Below are 18,021 nucleotides of genomic sequence, written 5' to 3'. Positions count from 1 at the left end.
GTTTTTAAGGCTGCAGTTCTAGACACTTAAATGGGAACAAGCCCCATTGACTCAACTCAGTAATACAGTAGCTACTTATGAGTAACTACTGTAAGAATCCACTGTAAAGCTATTTTACATATACATATGTGTGTGTGTGTGTGTCTTTTAGTTCAGCACCCTTAACAAGCCATTACTTTTTTAAAAAACGAATACGTTCATCTAAGATTTGGCCTAAAGACTCTCCTTGGTATTTGATATCTCAGATTTGAAGTTCCTGTCCAATACTGCTCTCAGGATTGATTCAGAGCCCCATTGCTCACATCTAAATGATGGACGTCTATATGATGTCTTCCTGCTATGTTGCTGCCACCATGACTAATTATGTTTATCATACACATATATAATGCATACAGTATGTTTGTGCATGTTCATGTACCACACAATTACAGTTGTGTGGGATGTGAGTAGACAGTATAAGAGGAGTTATGGGAGGGGGCACAAGTCTGTAATATCTGTATTTTGGCTTTGGATAGGGTTATTATAAATTTCTGGACAGATCCAAACACCAGTGATGCAAATAAATTATCTGTTATCCAACCCTTATACTTAACTATTTCCCATACACCTGGGAGGGGAAACTGCTTATTTTGCCATAATATTTAAAATATCAGGAACTGTTCATATGAACAATTCTGATGTAGCCCACTTGTCAGAAATATAGTATATAGGTTTTATTTAAACCTTCATGTTACCCTATATACTGAAAAATGATTCAAGTTAATATTTGGGTTCGTATATGCACACCTATAGTTTGTATAAGAAATGTGCTGTAGCATGTAAAATATTTCAGTGTTTTGATTCCCTATTTCATGTAAAGCTAATCCGTCATTAAATTGCATTGATCTTCCATTACATTCCTCATATAGCATATGTGTCTTGTCAGGTCATGTTCCTTCACTTAACTGTTTATTATAAAATGTGAATGTTTAGGTAAAGCAGAACCTTGGTATGTTTTAAGGATTTTGTTTACAGACATGTCTTATTTTCTTCTCCTCCAGGTAATTCTGTATAGAAACATGTAGACAATAATTTGACACTGGACAAATTGCCGTTAGAAAATTATTGATAAATGATTCATGAGTTATTTCCAATATAGAGGCCCACAAAATATTTTATGTGAAAAATAACAGCGAAGGCATTACCATGAACAGCTTTTGTCCTATTATTTTAACAATCTGGCATTATTGTCTATCGTCCTAAAAGTTCTTTTTGAAATATGTTGTTGATATTTTCATTTTCCAAGTAGAAGTTCATTGTCCTGTTTTTTGAGGGGACTCTGTAACATCAGTTAGACATTTGATGTTAATTCATAGCTTAGAAGGCCTTACTTTGTATTCTAACATTCATTTTTATCCCCTATCTATGACATGTAGGCAGTAGACGATTTTAGGCAGGGATCGGTGATGGTTTTCAGTTTTCCAATACCATTCATTTGCTAGAATTGTGTGTTTTTTTTCTGCATCTGCAGCTTGGCCAAAGAAATTGAGCTGGTGCAGATTGTCAGTTTCCACTGAAGACCATATGGAGTTTAGATCCTGTATCAGCTGGGGGAGTTCTAGGAATAAAAAGCTGAGTTACTAAATTATCTCTTTTTATTTCCAAGAAAAGAGGAGTGAAGTCTTTCACACTACAGCCACAAGACCTCTTGTGTACAAATTCAGCAATGCATCAACTTTCTGCAGACAGAGATTAAAAATAAATGCAGTCCAACTACAAGATAATAATGGTTGCGCAGACAGTGCCAATGAAAGAGAGCAACTGTCCATCATCACTAATTCAGCAACTCCACCACTAATTCCACCCCTTTCCTTACAATTTCCTTTCTCATAGCACACAAAAGAGTGCTGAATCTGAGATTTTGGGGGTCATCAGCAAAGTGCTTTTAGTGTTCCCCTTCCTCTGTAATGAGGTAGGGCATGCAAACAGTAATTCTCTCCTGCTCTCTTCAGCCTTCTTGTGTATCAGCATCTACAGTGAGGCAAGTAGCCCCTTGCCAGTCTTAGGAGAGCTCCTGCAAGTGCCATGCACAAGGAATGCTTCTCAAATCAGAGAAGGGTTGTGTGTGTGCAGAGCTCCTGGATAGCAGTGGCTAGCCACAACCCAGTATTCTGAGTGTTTTGCATAATTTGATTTATTATTATATTTATATGCAGGTTTTCCCCTAGGTTAATTTGCTCAGTGTTCTACAGTGGTTACATAAAGGTGTTAATTGTTTACCAGTATTACAGGTTTTAAGGTTGTGTGTGACACTCTCATGTTTTACATTAATAGACCTCTTTGTGCAGAACCTTCTCTTGTTTCTAGCTTGTACTTACATAGTTGAATACATCCCTTATGATTTTAACATCTAAGTAGGTGCACTAGCAGGAGCCTGCACTACGAGTCCTGCTAATACTACAGGACTTTCCCCCCTTCTGTCCCCATGCTTCCCCCATAACTGGCCTGAGGGGGTGTCTGGAGAACCAGCAAAACAGTGCAAAGGGGAGGAGAGGTGAGATGTTTCTATCAGGCAAGCTGAAAAGTTTGCACTGATGGAACAATGGGAAGAGTACAACATTGAGTCTTCCTTAGATGCTGTAAGGATGGGTCCTTTAATTGTTATGGGTAAGTATCCTGGACAGTGCCGGATTTACGTATAAGCTAAACAAGCTATAGCTTAGGGCCTCACTCTCTTGGGGCCCACAAAAATATTTAAAGGGGGGGGGGAAACCTGGATGCACATTTTCAAAATATAAGATAAAAAACAAAATGAAACCTACATACAGCAATAGTGTTTTGTGTGGTGTAGGCTCCTATGATGTAAGAAATGGGCCCCGCCTGCTAGCCTGCTCCCTAAAATATCACTCGTTTGCTCATTTCTAACAGCGACAATTTGTTGTTGGCAAAGGACAGCTGGACATATAAACGACCCCATTACTTTCAGTAGCTTAGGGCTTCATCAAACCTAAATCCGGCCCTGATCTTGGAAGCCATTTCTCTGTGTGTTTTTAAGCAAAACCAATTTAAATGAATGGGAACTGCACAAGAGACATTTCCAATGGGCTTTGCTTATGTTAACAAAATTTATTCTCTCTATTTCATAGCCTACTGCAATAATAAAATGAGCAGGTATGTCCATGGTAGCATTCCAGTGATACAGAGAGAATCCTAGTTGTAGTAGTTGAAGCCATGGCAGTCAATACAATAGCACCATTTCAGGCACATGTCCAGACTCTAGAAGTGGTTTCTAAATGCACTATTTACTTGACACTTGATTGTTGGAAATACTAATTAGCAACACACTCCCCATTGACTGAGAAGTTTGGCCATTAGAGTAAAGGCTGTCAAGCTGATACTGCCTGATATAATTCAGACAGCCCACCAAAATTCTGCATGTCCCAGCTTCACAGTGAGAGATTAAGGACATGTTGGTTAAAGAAACGTTTTTCTGGGTTTAATCATTTTGTATTTGAGGAAGGAAAAACTTTCTAAAATTAACCATGTGAAGTTGGCTTGTGCATCACTGCATCCAAATAAGATTATTTTAATTCTACATTATAAGGAAAAGAGTTGCTACAATGAACAAGATTGAATTATACACATATCATTTAGCTTCCTTACTTTATCTATCTCTCTCCCTCACCCCTGCCAGTCATCCCCAAAGTAGAAATTAAATGCCACACTTGACTAAATACTGGACTAGAATCTTGCACATGCAGGAGTCTGCTTTTTGGGACAATATAAAAAACATCATTTGTGGAATACTAACAAAAAATGGATGCAAAAAAGCTTAATCCTGCATATAGTAGAGGATGCAAATAAAGGACTGGCCACAATGAGAGCTGGCATTAGCAAGGTGACCAAGTACATTCCCATGGGTGCCATTCATGGACCCAGTGAGTTATATGAATCAGCCCTCAGGCATCACTATGTGTTACGTGTTTACCCCAAGTTCATGTGGGGGGATTATCTCCCCAAAAAGACCTTTTATTTTCTCCTCATAGAACCTTAATATTTATCGGGAAAATGACAATATGCATTGTTTCATAAGCAGAATATAGAATAACTAACTGCTACACAAATTTTGAAACAAAGATCCTTCAAGGGAAGCCCCTGCCAGTTGCCATTTTAAAATCTGAGTTAATTAAATATGGGCTTGCTCTTTTCCAGCTCTCCGTCCAGTTGATCAGAGATCTTAAGTTGTGGATCTCAAGTAACTTGAAACAAAAATAAAGCAAATTTCTCCCAGTATAGGATTGCTGGTGGCTGGACAATCGTTCTCGGCTGAGAAGGCATACAAAACTTTAATTTATGAAGCCCAAAACTTGCCTTTTAAGCAGCTTTCAAGCTTCAGATCCATGACACGTAACAAAGCAGCCTTCTGAATTCATTCATTAGGCTTTTCCTTTACAACCTTTCTGCTGATATTTTATTTGTTTTATTAAATTTATATCCTGCCCTTCTTCCCAAAGCAGCTCAGGATGGCATATGCTTCTGACAAACTAATGTTTAAGGACACCTCCAACAAAAGGATGCATCTCAGTCAGCAGCTATCATGTACCAGGATGCCATTTTTTTCTTTCCTTCAGACTCATGTTCCTGTCTGTGATGGGCTAGTAAACACATATACAGTACCAAAGCCCTAACAGAACTCTTACAATGAAAAGCATCCTCTGGAGGCTGCTATTCAGAGCAGAGAAAGGACAGGGAAATGTTGCTTAATCTTTCCCCGCAACCCATTTTCCCAGTAAAAAATTGAGTTGGCTTCTGTAGGGTACCAGATGTGCATATATGCAGATAAATATGCACCTAGAATGCTGACAGGTACAAGAATTGGGGTTGAGAGAGATGCTTGTGGGCCTTCATAGATGCAGGGACAACTTGAACAGTGGGAGAACAGTTAAGAATTCCCTTCCCTTGCTGCTTTCGCAGCCAGAATTAGTCTACTGAGGCTGATTTTAAAAAAAAAAGTTTTGGGTTTTCACTACATACATTTGTGTGTAACATCTAGTAGACATCGGAAGAACTGCCAGTAAAGTCCTGTTCCATGGCAGCCATAAGGGAGTGACAGTCAGGAATTGCTGTAAGGTGTTTATGGGACTCGCTGTCTCTGCTTTAGCATCAGGAGCCCTGCAACTATTCTATCACACCATGATAACCAGGCAAGTAAAGTAATTTAATGTAAAAAAGAGAATAGAAGTATAGTTGTACCTCGGGTTAAGAATTTAATTCGTTCCGGAGGTCCGTTCTTAACCTGAAAGTGTTCTTAACCTGAGGTACCACTTTAGCTAATGGGCCTCCCACTGCCGCTGCGCCACCGCCATGCGATTTCTGTTCTCATCCTGAAGCAAAGTTCTTAACCCACGGTACTATTTCTGGGTTAGTGGAATCTGTAACCTGAAGTGTCTGTAACCCAAGGTACCACTGTAATACAGATACACAATTAAACATTAGAAAACTAAATAAAGATAGAAGATGCAAACTAGCTCACTGATAATATTGGCTTAGGGCCATACCACACTTTCCCTCAGCAAATCCATAGTCTCAACCTCATATTTTGCCAAGAAAAGTATGGGGTTGGGGGCAGCCACAGAGGCTGATCGGTGGGTGGAGGGACAGGAATGTATAACCCTTCCTTAACCCTCTCCTGAAAATGTTCCATATTTCCCACTCAAATTCGATTTTGGAGCCTCGCCGCTGGGAGCGGGGATCACAACTTTATGTATGAGGGCATTTGCCAAGGGAAATCAGTGAGCAGGAGATGAATTAAGTCCCCAGCCCCCATCATAAGAATCAGGAAGAAAATACAGGATTAGGAACTGTTTTCCTCATAATGTCTAATTCTACCCTAATCCTATGAGGTCAGTTAGTCTAAGAGACAGCAAGTGGCTTAATGCCATCAGACTGAATTTCATGACAGGGTATTTGAATGTGAGCTTCCAACATCCAAATATAATTATCTAGCCACTATTCCATTCTGGCTCACCTTACTTCCGATATGCTTGCCCAACCTATTTCTTCATTATTGGCCATTTATGCATCCCATGGCAGTTGTCCAGATCCAATGTGATCTGTTTCCTGCAAAAAGCACTGCTTTATTTCTCTTTCAAACCTAGAATCTGTCCATGGGTTGTGCTCAGACTAAATAAAAACCAAGTAAATATTTCCCAGGCTAGCACCATTTATGGATTCTTAGTATGGTGGACCAGTTCCCCTTCTCCCAAACCATCTTCACTTTGGCTTAAAGCCCAGCAAAGTTCTTGGCTATTTTTGATTAATGCAGTTATGGAAACCACGGGCATAATTGAACAGTGACAGCTGGAATTGAGAACACAGTTAAAACTCCACATGCGCATCAAGGAAAATAAAAGCGAAGTGGCATCTATGTCCTTCAATATGCAAACCTGGAAAGAGATAAGACTAGCCTTTCTTTAAGCACTTTAACTAGATAGATTGTTGTCTCAGGTTTGTCCTTAGGCCACAGTGTCAGCAGAGCCTACAACACATTATTATATCAGATCTGAGCCTTTTTGTTCAGTTCTGCTGTGCGTTGTCCATCAGGTACCTTGTGTGATTTGTTCCCACTATGTGAAAGGTGTTTGTGGCTGGAGGTATGTTTGTTGCACCAGAAAAGGAATGCAAAAAAGGTAAATATGAAAACTATACAAGCCTGAGAAAGAGTCTGAATTTGATACCTAGCTAAGTAATCTATGTTTATTTAACTCTGTGATGACCAGTCTGCTAAACTCCCAGTGCATCGGCTTACAGCAGGTTTAGGTCCCCTTCCTCCGTCTTATATCCAAGGATTTATTTCTCTAGGCCTCTTCGTGGTATTTGAAAGAATGATATTCCTGTTTAACTTGTGCCTCAGTTTGTAATAAGATCCACCCTGCAGCTGGATTAGTTTTTCAAATGTTCCTAAAATGTTGCTTAAATTTAAGCCAACCTACAATAACAAATTATATAGAGACAAAAAGATCAAACTGAATTTGTATTTTTTATATAAAAAACATCCTCCAGTCCCCACCCCCAATTAAATTCAAGTTTTCAATCCTTGTTTTGAAAACTCAGACTGTGTAACAGAACCATTCCCTTTGGAAGTGCAGACACGTAGGAGCTTGGATAGTGTAGAATGAAGCAAACAATCAGACTTTGATTTGTCTGCAAAGTTCTGCATCTTAACAACCTATTAGTATGTTCACCCTATATTTAGAGTAATTTTAAGCTACTTATGAGGAGCCTGTGTGGTTAAGTGCAAGCCTTGCTGTCATTGAGAACTACCGTATGTGTGCTGATGCCTTAGATAGCTGTATGTTTTGTATGAAGCACTTCAGCTACCATTTCAAAGTTTATTTGTTTGTGTGTTTGTTTGCTCATTTGTTTGCATGTTTTTCACCAAAAGACTCCTTTTCCACAGACATTTTGATGTGTGAATGGTTATATAGAAGAGGTGAACAGTGAGTTCACTGCAGTTTCATACGTTGCTATTAAGCTTCTTCACTTTAAATATGGATGCCATGCTATTCTGCATGTATGTTAAGTCAACTTTTTATGTAAAGGGAACCTGCAGAGCAGCCCAAAGTTTATCCCATATCAGGTGCCAACTCCCTTGGGCCCTGGCTGCCTGAGCAGCCACAAAATTTCCCATGAAGGGGCTGGGCACCCACAAATATTGGTGCCAGGGTCGTGCATGCTGCATAGCACCCACAGTCATGAGGTCAGGCTGGCACTCCTGACCCATATATCACCAAGTCATAGGCCTGAAAGACACATGTTAGCTGAGTTTGGCATTGCATGTTTTTAGTAAGTTAACCTTTCTCTAGAATCCAGATATATAGAGTCTAGACATCAGTGCCTATCTTTCCCCTGGCCCTCCTGCTAACCTGATGCTGTTCATAATATCTAGTCAGAACCACCAGGTGACTCGCTGTTCAGGAAGGGTATCCACTGAGGCCCTGGTGGTGCTCATAGTAATTTGAACCATGGTGCTATTTGAATCACAAGCAGTCATGATTAAACAGTGGGACTGATAGCTCAGGTCCTAAAGTTGCCTTCTGGTGTAAGGGAAATGAACACTAGTATTATGACAGACAACCTAGTTGTTTGGTCAAATAATGAAAGATGGGGTGCTGTGCTCAGTGTTGCCCAGAATAATTCTGTGGGAGGTTAGACTTATTCACAACATGCACACAGCTACAGCGCTCTTCCCAAGAACTTTATTAGCTGCATGCAGCACAAAACAGCATTGCCATTTAAAAATTGAATTGGGGCATTTGGTTGCATTTTTTCTTGCTTGAGAAATCCTTCATATGCCAGCCTGCATATGACAATGCCACTTGAATGCCTTTGCATTGTACTTAAATTCCAAGGCAAGGGGAAACATATGCATCACACCTATTATGCAATTGTACGAGTGCCAGGATCCTGAAGCAGAGTACCAGAATGCGCTGCCCCACTACTTCCATTTATCTGACAAAAATCTGACCTTTAAGCATTTAAATTAGTAGAAACCCTCCTGTGAACAGAAAGTACCATATTTTTCGCCCTATAGGACGCACTTTTTCCCCTCCAAAAATGAAGGGGAAATGTGTGTGCGTCCTATGGGGTGAATGCAGGCTTTCGTTGAAGCCTGGAGAGCGAGAGGGGTCAGTGTGCACTGACCCCCTCCCTCTCCAGGCTTCAGGAAGCTATCCGCAAGCCTTGGGAGCCCCGCGGGAGTTCCCCCCCGGCTTGCGCAGAGCTGCCTGAACCCCGAAGCCCGGGCGCGCTGAGCAGGCCACGGGAGCCCTGCCCTGGCTTGTGCAAAGCTGCCTCTTATCCCGAAGTCCCGGCGCGCTGAGCAGTCGCGCAGGGGCTTCGGGTAGCTGTGCACAAGCCGCGGGAGGGCTCCCCCGGCACGCGCAGAGCTGCCTCTTATCCCGAAGCCCCGGCGAAAAATACGGTATTTCAATTTCCATAGGCTTCTACCCATGTTTAACTATGGACCATCTATAGCATCGCACATATAGTTGTCACCTTCACCTCTCCTGTATCAAATAAAATGGAGGGGAAAATATTTATCCCACTTCTGTAGTGCATGAGCTACACAAAATAAGTAGCAGCTCTGTATGTCTAACCTGATCCATGTAAACCAAGGCACTAGATGTACGGAATTGAAGACAATGCGTGTTAATGGCGGTTGGAATTGAGTAAGAACTCTCTGAGCTAAACCACACACTGACTATTTCCATGGCTCCCAGCTTGTTGTTTCTCCCAAAATAATATGTTGCTGGCCTGGCTTTGCACTTGGAATGTTTCTCCCAGCTCCAGTGATGTGGTGTCATTTATATCACTTTATGGGGAAGGAGGGATAAATCACCAGCTGTTCAAAAGGGAAGGCTTTAATGGAAAGCCTTGAACTACTTTCAGGGTTTTAAAGAAGAACAGAATTCATGCACATGACAGGCAAACCCGAAGCGTTTACAGGGGCTGCCTCAGCTTCACGCTTGTGGTCGATGACCTCAGCAGAGCCTCCCTTAGAAAATTATGGGCTTGACTTTGCTCCGAGCCCATTTCTGTCCCAAAGGAGCCAGGCATATTCCGGTTCTTTGTCACCAACAGCATTTACATTCATTGCTCTGTTGGATCAACTACTGCACTGCAGCACGTTAGGGAATGGTAATCTGCTAGCCTGCGTCAACACATTCCCAATATTCAAAAGCAAAGAAGGCCGGGTTGGGGGGATGGGCAGGAAGAATCAGAGGGAAACCCATTTCCCCACGTTTTCACCAATATATTGGAAATAAATCAGAAAAAAACAGTCCCCACCAAAATAAACTGTTTTCCCCTGAGCCCTCACATAGAGATTCAAAAAGTAGAGACTCAAAAGCCTCCCAAGCAATATCTGCCTTGGGTTGTAATACTGACAATACAAGTTGTTGGTAGTGAATCATAACATTAATATGAATTGGATTAGGAAGCGATTATTTGCTTGTTAGCACACTGGCAAGGCAGAACCTTTAAATGCAGGTAGTTTAAGGAAAGAGAAACAGCTACACATGTCACATGTGCCAAGACACACCACTGCCTTGACCTTAAATGCACGTGTCCCTCAGGTTTAAAGGGCAAGTCTACATTTGGCTTCTTTTGGGCACCAGGTGTTCCTATTTAGCTTGCATCTGATCCCAGCAACCTGAGCTAAATCCACAATGCTGTCTCATCTGTCTAAATAGCAAATGGGAATGAAAGCAAATCTACCAGAGGCTGCTGCATCTCTATGATGCAAGCTGCAACGCTGGCACGGGATTTCCCAATAACCTATGGTTTCATTCTTTTGGTGGCAACAGCTCTCTCTCTTCTGTAGTGGTATTAAGATGTCACACTGGAAACATGAAATTTTTCTGTGCAGGTACACCTTGTGTTTCTTGCAGTTTCTCATCAATCAGTTGATTGGCCAGTGGAATAGGCCTACATTTTTGAGGCCCTAAAGCCTGAACTATTATAGGGGCTCCTTTGCAGCCAGCAACAAGGTCAGGGTAACCACCTCAATGAGGTTGCTCCATGACAGATTGCCACATTTGTGTGTGTGTGTGTAATAAAAGCACCTTTACTACTGCATGTCATATTTTGAATAAAATTGCTGTACTGGATTATCTCACATGTCAAAGGCATGGGTGTGAATAAGACTTTTCCAGCTATGGTGTGTGTGTGTCTGTGTGTGCAAATTAGGGAAATATTACATACATGCATGATGCATCATAAAATGATTTGAGTCATGCGACTTGTATTGGGTCTATTAGACCCAATTTTTTAAAAGTATTGTGGACTAAAGTCACTTCTGGGGCACCTATGGGATTGGGGGACCCTGAAACTTAAATTTCATTAGTTTCATAGGAGATCCACCCCTGGGATTAGGTGGACTGTCAGCATCCAAATGAAAGCTTGAGGTAGTGCAGAAAGGAAGATAACTGCCCATGCCATGAGTTTGATGAATCAGTAAGATCAGTTTAGATTTTAGAAGATGGTGGAAGAACCATGAGGCCCAGCATTGGCACCAGACATCCTTGGGCCCACCAGTGATGGGTTCTGGGCTCACTTTAAAACAACAACAGAACAACAATCTTTTTTTTTTTTTTTTTTGGTGTAGAGTGGGTTGATCTAGCCACTGCCAGGTAAGCCTGTCATAGACAGCAGCCTCCAGCATGAGGTACATTAGGCGTAGTGACTGGCCCAATGATGTTCATGACTGGGTGGAGATTTGAACCTAGGTCTGTCCAGTCTAAATCCAAATTCTAACGACTGTGCCACACTGGTAATTTCGCACTAAAGTCCTGAACCCCTAGCATACCTGGCAGCAAGTCAGTATGTCAAGTCCAAGTCCAGAGGTCAAGCCACACAAGCAAAGTCCAAGGGTCAGGAAACACAGTCCAGGGACAATCCAACTAGCCAGGTCTGAAGTCCAGCAGTCGGGATACAGTGCAGAATCAAACCAGAAGCACAGTCCCATAGAGGTTGTCCAGGATCATCCAAGCCAAGGTTCATCAACATGGACAGCAGACACAGCCCCTCAGCTCTGCTTCCCTTTTGTACTTTGCTGATTGCAGCATCTGAGCTTGATGAGGCAGGTGACCCTCACCTGTTCCAAGCTTCCTCCAGCTGAGGAATCACACCCCTCCTCCCAGAGCTAGGGAGCTGGGCTATGGGCCCTTGCTTGCCTCAACATCCTAGAGCACTCCTCCTGCTCCTCCCTACACCTTGGAGCCCACCATGTTCATGGGGACAGGGGCCCCCTGGCTCTGCTGATGGGTCCTATTGCTTTCGTTCCTGTGCACTAACCGCCGTCCCCTCGCCATCCTCCGCCACCCTGTGAGTACTTTCTTCCCCACCTCCAGCTTGCCCCAGTGTGTCCCAGTCCTGGCTACACCCCTCACTGGGATCCTCTTCCTCCTCCCCTTTGTCCTGCCAATTTTTGACATAAAGCATGCAACCAGAAGGGCAGAGCCCAGCCTTGTCGATATAATGTAACTGCTCAGTGTAAGACACTTCTCAAAAATTAGTATTAACATTAATGCTTTTTTAGTTTCCCTGGTACTGATTCTAATTTATCTGGCTGCAACGTCACTTTATTAAACTTCATAGTGGAACAGCAGGGGACAGATTTGGAGTGGCTCAAAAATAAGATGTGCTAATTCCTGTTTTGGGGGGAAGTAGCTTGGCTTATTTCTGATAATGAGTTGCTTCTGGAAATAGAAGGAGAGGATTGTTTGGCTCAAACTGTGGATAATATAATTGTGGAATTAATGTTGGTAAGTCTAGAGAAAATCATGTGACAAGTCTAGAGGCATCATAGGCTCCAACTCCGGGGGGAGGGAGAGACAGTTTAAGCCCCCTAATTTTTCTTTTTTAGGGTGGCAGGGCCCCTCAGTGTTCAGAGGATGTCATGTCAGGCCTCCCTAATTGTCTGGAGAAGCTGGTGCCTCTGAGTTTGTCCCCCCCCCCCAGAATACTGAAGGTAGAATGATATAGGCATCACTGCTCACAGTGAGCACATTCATCTCACTACTGTATCTGGTCCAACAGTTTTGCAGAATGTTTTAGGGTCCAACTAATTCACCAGACCTGTTTGGCCACAGGCAATAAAATATGCTACCTGTTGCCTCATCATACCACTGCTAACTATCTTAAAAAGTGTTACCTGTTTCCTGCCTAAGACATGGATGTTACAGCTCTCCACATCAGAACCATTCATATATCTAGAGGTCTGGAAAATAAAATTGCATAGGATCTACACCTTCATTTCCTAACCAGCAAAAAGAAGGGCTATATTTGTTTCTCGGGTCAGAAGCCACCAAACACTGAGTGGGATTCAACTACTGTAAATTGTTACGTGTGTGGAATGAGGTCCACCCACGCAATAGGACATCACCCCTTCACCTCCTGCTAAATCAACTCTGGAGAGTTTGGGGAACCCCCAGCACCAGTTTAGGGGCCATGTGGGGGCACACAGGAGGAGAGGGAGAAAAGCCCAATGGTCTGTGTAGACCTTGTTTTGTGTATGCTTATCCCTCTGAGTGCAATTCTGAATTCCACCTGTGGGTCCCAAGCGCATCCTGTGGCTGCTTCAATAGGATTTCTATGAAAGCATCAATCCAGTATAGGTTGTGCCCCAAAGGTTATTTCAGGTCTCAAGATGAGAATATCCATTTCATCAAGTAAAAGGAGCAGGAAATAGTATGTGAGTTTTGTACTTTTCTCACACTGCAAGTTGGCCATTCATCACCTGCTACCATTTTGTACGCCAAAAGGAAAAGGTGTGATGTTGTGCTGACACATTTTCACGGTATCAGTGCATAAGTAGGAAAAATGTCAATGTGTCCTTCCCAGGTGGTAGCAGGCAGGTCCAGGGTCTGATCAGAACATGCCATCATTCCCACCTGCGATGAATCATAAGGATGAGGGTGGACACTGACTTGCCTGCCTTTGTTTTTACAGGAATGCTCACTTTGACAGGGTACCTTGCATGGAGAAAGGGAGCAGAGCAAACCATGCTACTTCACCAAACAACACCAGCTGGTCCACTCACCACCCCTTCTGGTTAAAAGTCCAGCAAGCAAAGCCACTTCCCGCCATTAATTCTCTCGGAGGGAAGGCTGAATCCCTCGGGTGCCTTTGGCTCAGAAGACTGTAAGCACATCACGGACCCCACGAAGTACGCTCAGCATTCCGACTCCCATCTCCCCTTCTCCCTTTTCCCTTTGGTTTCTTGCCGACGGAGGATTTTCCTCTGGATTTCTAAAGCCACATGGACCAATGTATGTACTTTCCCCCCTCACTGACTTCAAGGTTCAGATATTTGAGGCTGGACAATGAAATGGATTTTTTCTCTCTCTCCCAAAAACTGCTGTGGTTTTGCTGCTACACTAAGAATTGTGATTTGCATTGTATGGTTTCGGACCTATTCGCGTTTTTTGATGGGAGGGGGGATGAAGGGGTTATACTGGAGTTATTGACACTTCAGAGTCATCTCTATCTCCTGCCCATGATGCACTTTTAAATGAAGAGTTATTAGAATATTTTATTGGCTAATATACTTTTTCCCCCTTGTTATTTTTTACAAAGGCCACCTTTATCCTTTTTAATGCCATATTTTCAGTGTTACACTTTTATGGCTTTTTTAATTTTTATTTGACAGAGTAAGAAGCAGCCTGAATAGTTTATACTGTGGTTTTTCAGAGACTGAATGCCAAGAGAACTCAGTAAATGTTTATTCCTCTCAGCTTTCTCTTTCAATTCCCCTAAATAGCACCCCATTTGGGAACAGAGCAAGAGTGTTGAACTAAAGACCAAAAAAGAAGAAGAAGAAGATGAAGAAAAAGGGATCCCCTCAAGGTGTAAAACTATCTGGGGGAAATATTTTGCTGGGTGTTATGAAAGACTTGGATGAAATTTCAACCCTGATGGTTTTTCAGTGATCCAGGAAGCCAGTGAGACAATCTCGCCAGATGCAGACCCCTTTCATGATAATTAGAAAGGTATGGCCAAGCCAATGAAAACACAGGGGTAAAGTGAGAAGAGAGCCCCCATGATTCTGTTTCACTGTTTGCTTTCTCCTGTCATGGTTAAAAAGAAAATGTGCAATTCGATCCTCAGTCGGTGGGTGGAGGATAACAGGGTAGAATTTACTTGTGTGCACTTGTATAGTTGTAGCCAAGAGTCCAAAAGAACACTAGAGCATGTATGCCGGCACTGATTTGGTAAAACAATTGTGGAGTATCCCATTCTGACAAAATACTAAGGTGGAGGGGGGGAAATGGGGAGGGGGGATCATTAAAAAAAAAAAGTTCAAATCACCTTGTGATCCAGTGTAACTGTTTACTAACTTGAATAAAGCAATTGTTCACGCTACAATGCCCGGAGTACACCTTTACTATAAGGCTATTGTAATTAGCATACAGGAAGCAGTTTGGACAGGGCGTGCTTCAAAGAGTTGCGGGGCGGGGCAGGGTTTTGAAAGCCAATCAAACCCGAGCCTTATAGTAATGGTGTACTGAGGGCACTATGTACATACTGTATTTCTATATTTTCCTTTGTACAGATTCACTTAAGTCAAGCTACTGTTTTACAGGTGCTCCTTATTTATTAGGGCTGTGAAGGCTTGGAAAACTACACCCGACGAGCAAGCTCGCTTTTTAAAAAAATTAAATAAATGAAAAATTAAAAAGGTGAAGGACTGGAGGGAGGGCAATGGGGGGGAGGGGGGAAGAGCTCATAAGCCTATGGATTGATTTCAAAACCGAACAGAGACAAATTTCTATGGGGAAAACGAAGCACTTTTAAGATGCTTCTGGTTGTTCTGGGCTCACACCAATTTTTTTTCCTCCCTGACTGGTGTCAGATTTATTAAAACAAAATAAATCTCCAAGTTTAAAAATGCACTTAGCTGTGCTGTTGTTTTCCTTTTTATATATAACATCTGTCCACACAAAAAAGGTCTTCGTTTCTCACTAGAAGTTGACAGGTATAAGGGATATGATCAAAATTCAATATTTCATCTAAAAAGAATATCCTTACTTTAAAAGCTGTTTAGGAGGGAGGCTTAGTTCTCTGCTCCTCCTTGGTGATCTCATTCCTTCTAATCTTTTAGCTTTTTTTTAGCGAAACTGGAAAAAGCATTTAACTGGAAATACAGGCTCTTTCTCTCTCTCACTCTCACTATCTCACTATCCCTGGTTTGGTGATGCTCCAGACCCCTCTCTGTGCTTTGCCAGACTAAGGGCTAATACACAAATTACTTTTCCAATCTTGTACAAGGAACAATTCTAGACTTTTTCACCTCCCAGTAACCGCCTACCTAAACTTGTCAGTGTTCTTCCTCATAGATGTGTATGTTTCATTCTGGGCATCATTCCTAAACATCGTTCCTTGGCCTCTTATCTTTCTACGTACCTTCACTTGGTTAGAAAATGTGACCTTTATAGGAGCTGCTTACATGGCTGTTAACACATTCTTTTCTCTAGTCACTAATACCGTATTGGCCCAAATATAAGCCACACCCGAATATAAGCCACACCTTTAAAATTCAAGGGAGGGAGAAAAAAAGACAATACCCGAATATAAGCCGCTCCCTTAAAATTCCGCAGGCACTCACACCCATTCCGTTTTACCGCATGTCTGTTTCAGCAGCGATATTGTAAAAGCCCATTTTTGTAAGGTCGTGAATTTAAGCTGCACTTTAACTTTTCACGGTCGGAATTGGGGGGGGGGGGGAGAGTGCGGCTTATATTTAGGCCAATACAGTAGATGCTCACAGAACTAGTGTTTTGCTGTACAGATTTCAGATGCTTATCATAAAGTGGTGTGGCCTTGAAAATAGACATCCAAGCTAAGAAATGCTAATCAGGATTTTGAATGCTGAACTCAATGGGACTTTTGCATGGTTGTTATTCTTGTTATTTTCAGCGATGTCAGCGATAAAAACATAAGGATGGTAATAGTGGAGGCATTTCTGAACAGGAGCTTAATATCACATATGGATCTCTCATTCTCATATATATATAATTTCAGTAGAATGGGTAAATCTGGATTTTAAAAATGCACACTGGCATTCTGATGCTGATGACGTAGCAGAAAACTTGCATATGTGAGCAGCACTGATCACACACCAGTCTGGAAGCTGCATCCACCCACACAGAAAAGTACCAAACTGCAGACGGAGAGCAATATAGTAAGGAATTTCCAGGCATGAGAAAAAGAAGTAAAGATTACTATAGTCTCTGTGAGTAAATTGTGATTTACTTTCTCAGACAGAAACTTATTTGTTATATTTATTTATTTCAAAAAATATATGATTGTAGAAAAAAACCCCTCAAAGCTGTTTAGAAAAAAAGATTAAACCAGGAAACGTTAACTAAATTTTTTTACAGCAAAAATTTAAAACATACAAAAAGTTAAAACAACAATATAGTGAAACAGTTAAAACTCACATCAACTTTAGTGTTGTATAAACAAGAATGTTTCTAGCAAGTGCCAAATAGAATGCAGTCAAAATGTCTGCTTGAGTTCAATAGGCAGACTTTTTACAATATATAATTCTCTTCAATTTTATGTAAACTTTGAAGATACAAATGCGTGTTCAAGCAAAAGCATCTAAGAAAGCTGACCACATGTTTCATTCCTATGTGAAGCAACTTTGAAAGTAGTGCCAAAGTAGCAAATAATTTGCAGAACATGCAGATTAAGTCACCCACATTTGGGGGATACACTTGACACACTTTCCCAGATCTCAGTTTATTATATTATGGCTGGGGAATTCACATCTTTTCCTCAGCTAGAAATGTGGAGTGTTACCTTGAAAGCAATTGAAAGGTGCTACTGGCACCTTTATCGGGATGCGCGTGGCGCTGTGGTCTAAACCACAGAGCCTAGGGCTTGCCGATCAGAAGGTCGGCGGTTCGAATCCCCGCAACGGGGTGAGCTCCCGTTGCTCAGTCCCTGCTCCTGCCAACCTAGCAGTTCGAAAGCATGGCAAAGTGCAAGTAGATAAATAGGTACCACTCCAGCGGGAAGGTAAACAGTGTTTCCGTGCGCTGCTCTGGTTCACCAGAAGCAGCTTAGTCCTGCTGGCCACATGACCTGGAAGCTGTACACCGGCTCCCTTGGCCAGTAAAGCAAGATGAGCGCCACAACCCCAGAGTTGTCCGCGACTGGACCTAACGGTCAGGGGTCCCTTTACCTTTTTACTGGCACCAATAATGAGTGATGCAACATTCTCACGCTGTGACCCTAAGGGCTAAACTTGAAAAGAGGAGGACTCGTGTAGGAGATGAAACTGGCTAGTTTCAAAGCAGAGCATAAGCACCTCACCGGTTTGGATTACATATGTACACGGATGCCTGCACACCAATCATGCACTCCAGCTCATCCATCTTGGCTCAAGGGCTTTTAGCATCACCACCCCAACACCTATGCTTGGTGCCTCTCCGTAATGACTCTGGCACATTCATTTTATCCAGTTGGCCCAAG

The 18,021-nt window shown here is 42.2% G+C and overlaps 1 protein-coding gene across 4 annotated transcripts in view; it reads left to right on the top strand.

Annotated features, from left to right (window-relative positions):
* Positions 1-15,434, top strand: part of SOBP (sine oculis binding protein homolog) — a 142,819-nt gene extending 127,385 nt beyond the window's left edge. For all 4 annotated transcript variants that reach the window (XM_083433449.1, XM_083433451.1, XM_083433450.1 and 1 more), the window contains one exon: positions 13,492-15,434. The gene's annotated coding sequence lies outside the window, so the exon portion shown is untranslated. The remainder of the gene's footprint in view (positions 1-13,491) is intronic.
* Positions 15,435-18,021: the final 2,587 nt, after the last annotated feature.

The sequence above is a fragment of the Podarcis tiliguerta genome (assembly GCF_965153285.1).
Source record: "Podarcis tiliguerta genome assembly, chromosome: 3".
Taxonomy (NCBI): Eukaryota; Metazoa; Chordata; class Lepidosauria; order Squamata; family Lacertidae; genus Podarcis; species Podarcis tiliguerta.
The sequence above is the reverse complement of the archived record's forward strand: the minus strand, read 5'-3'. Positions and strand labels throughout refer to the sequence as shown.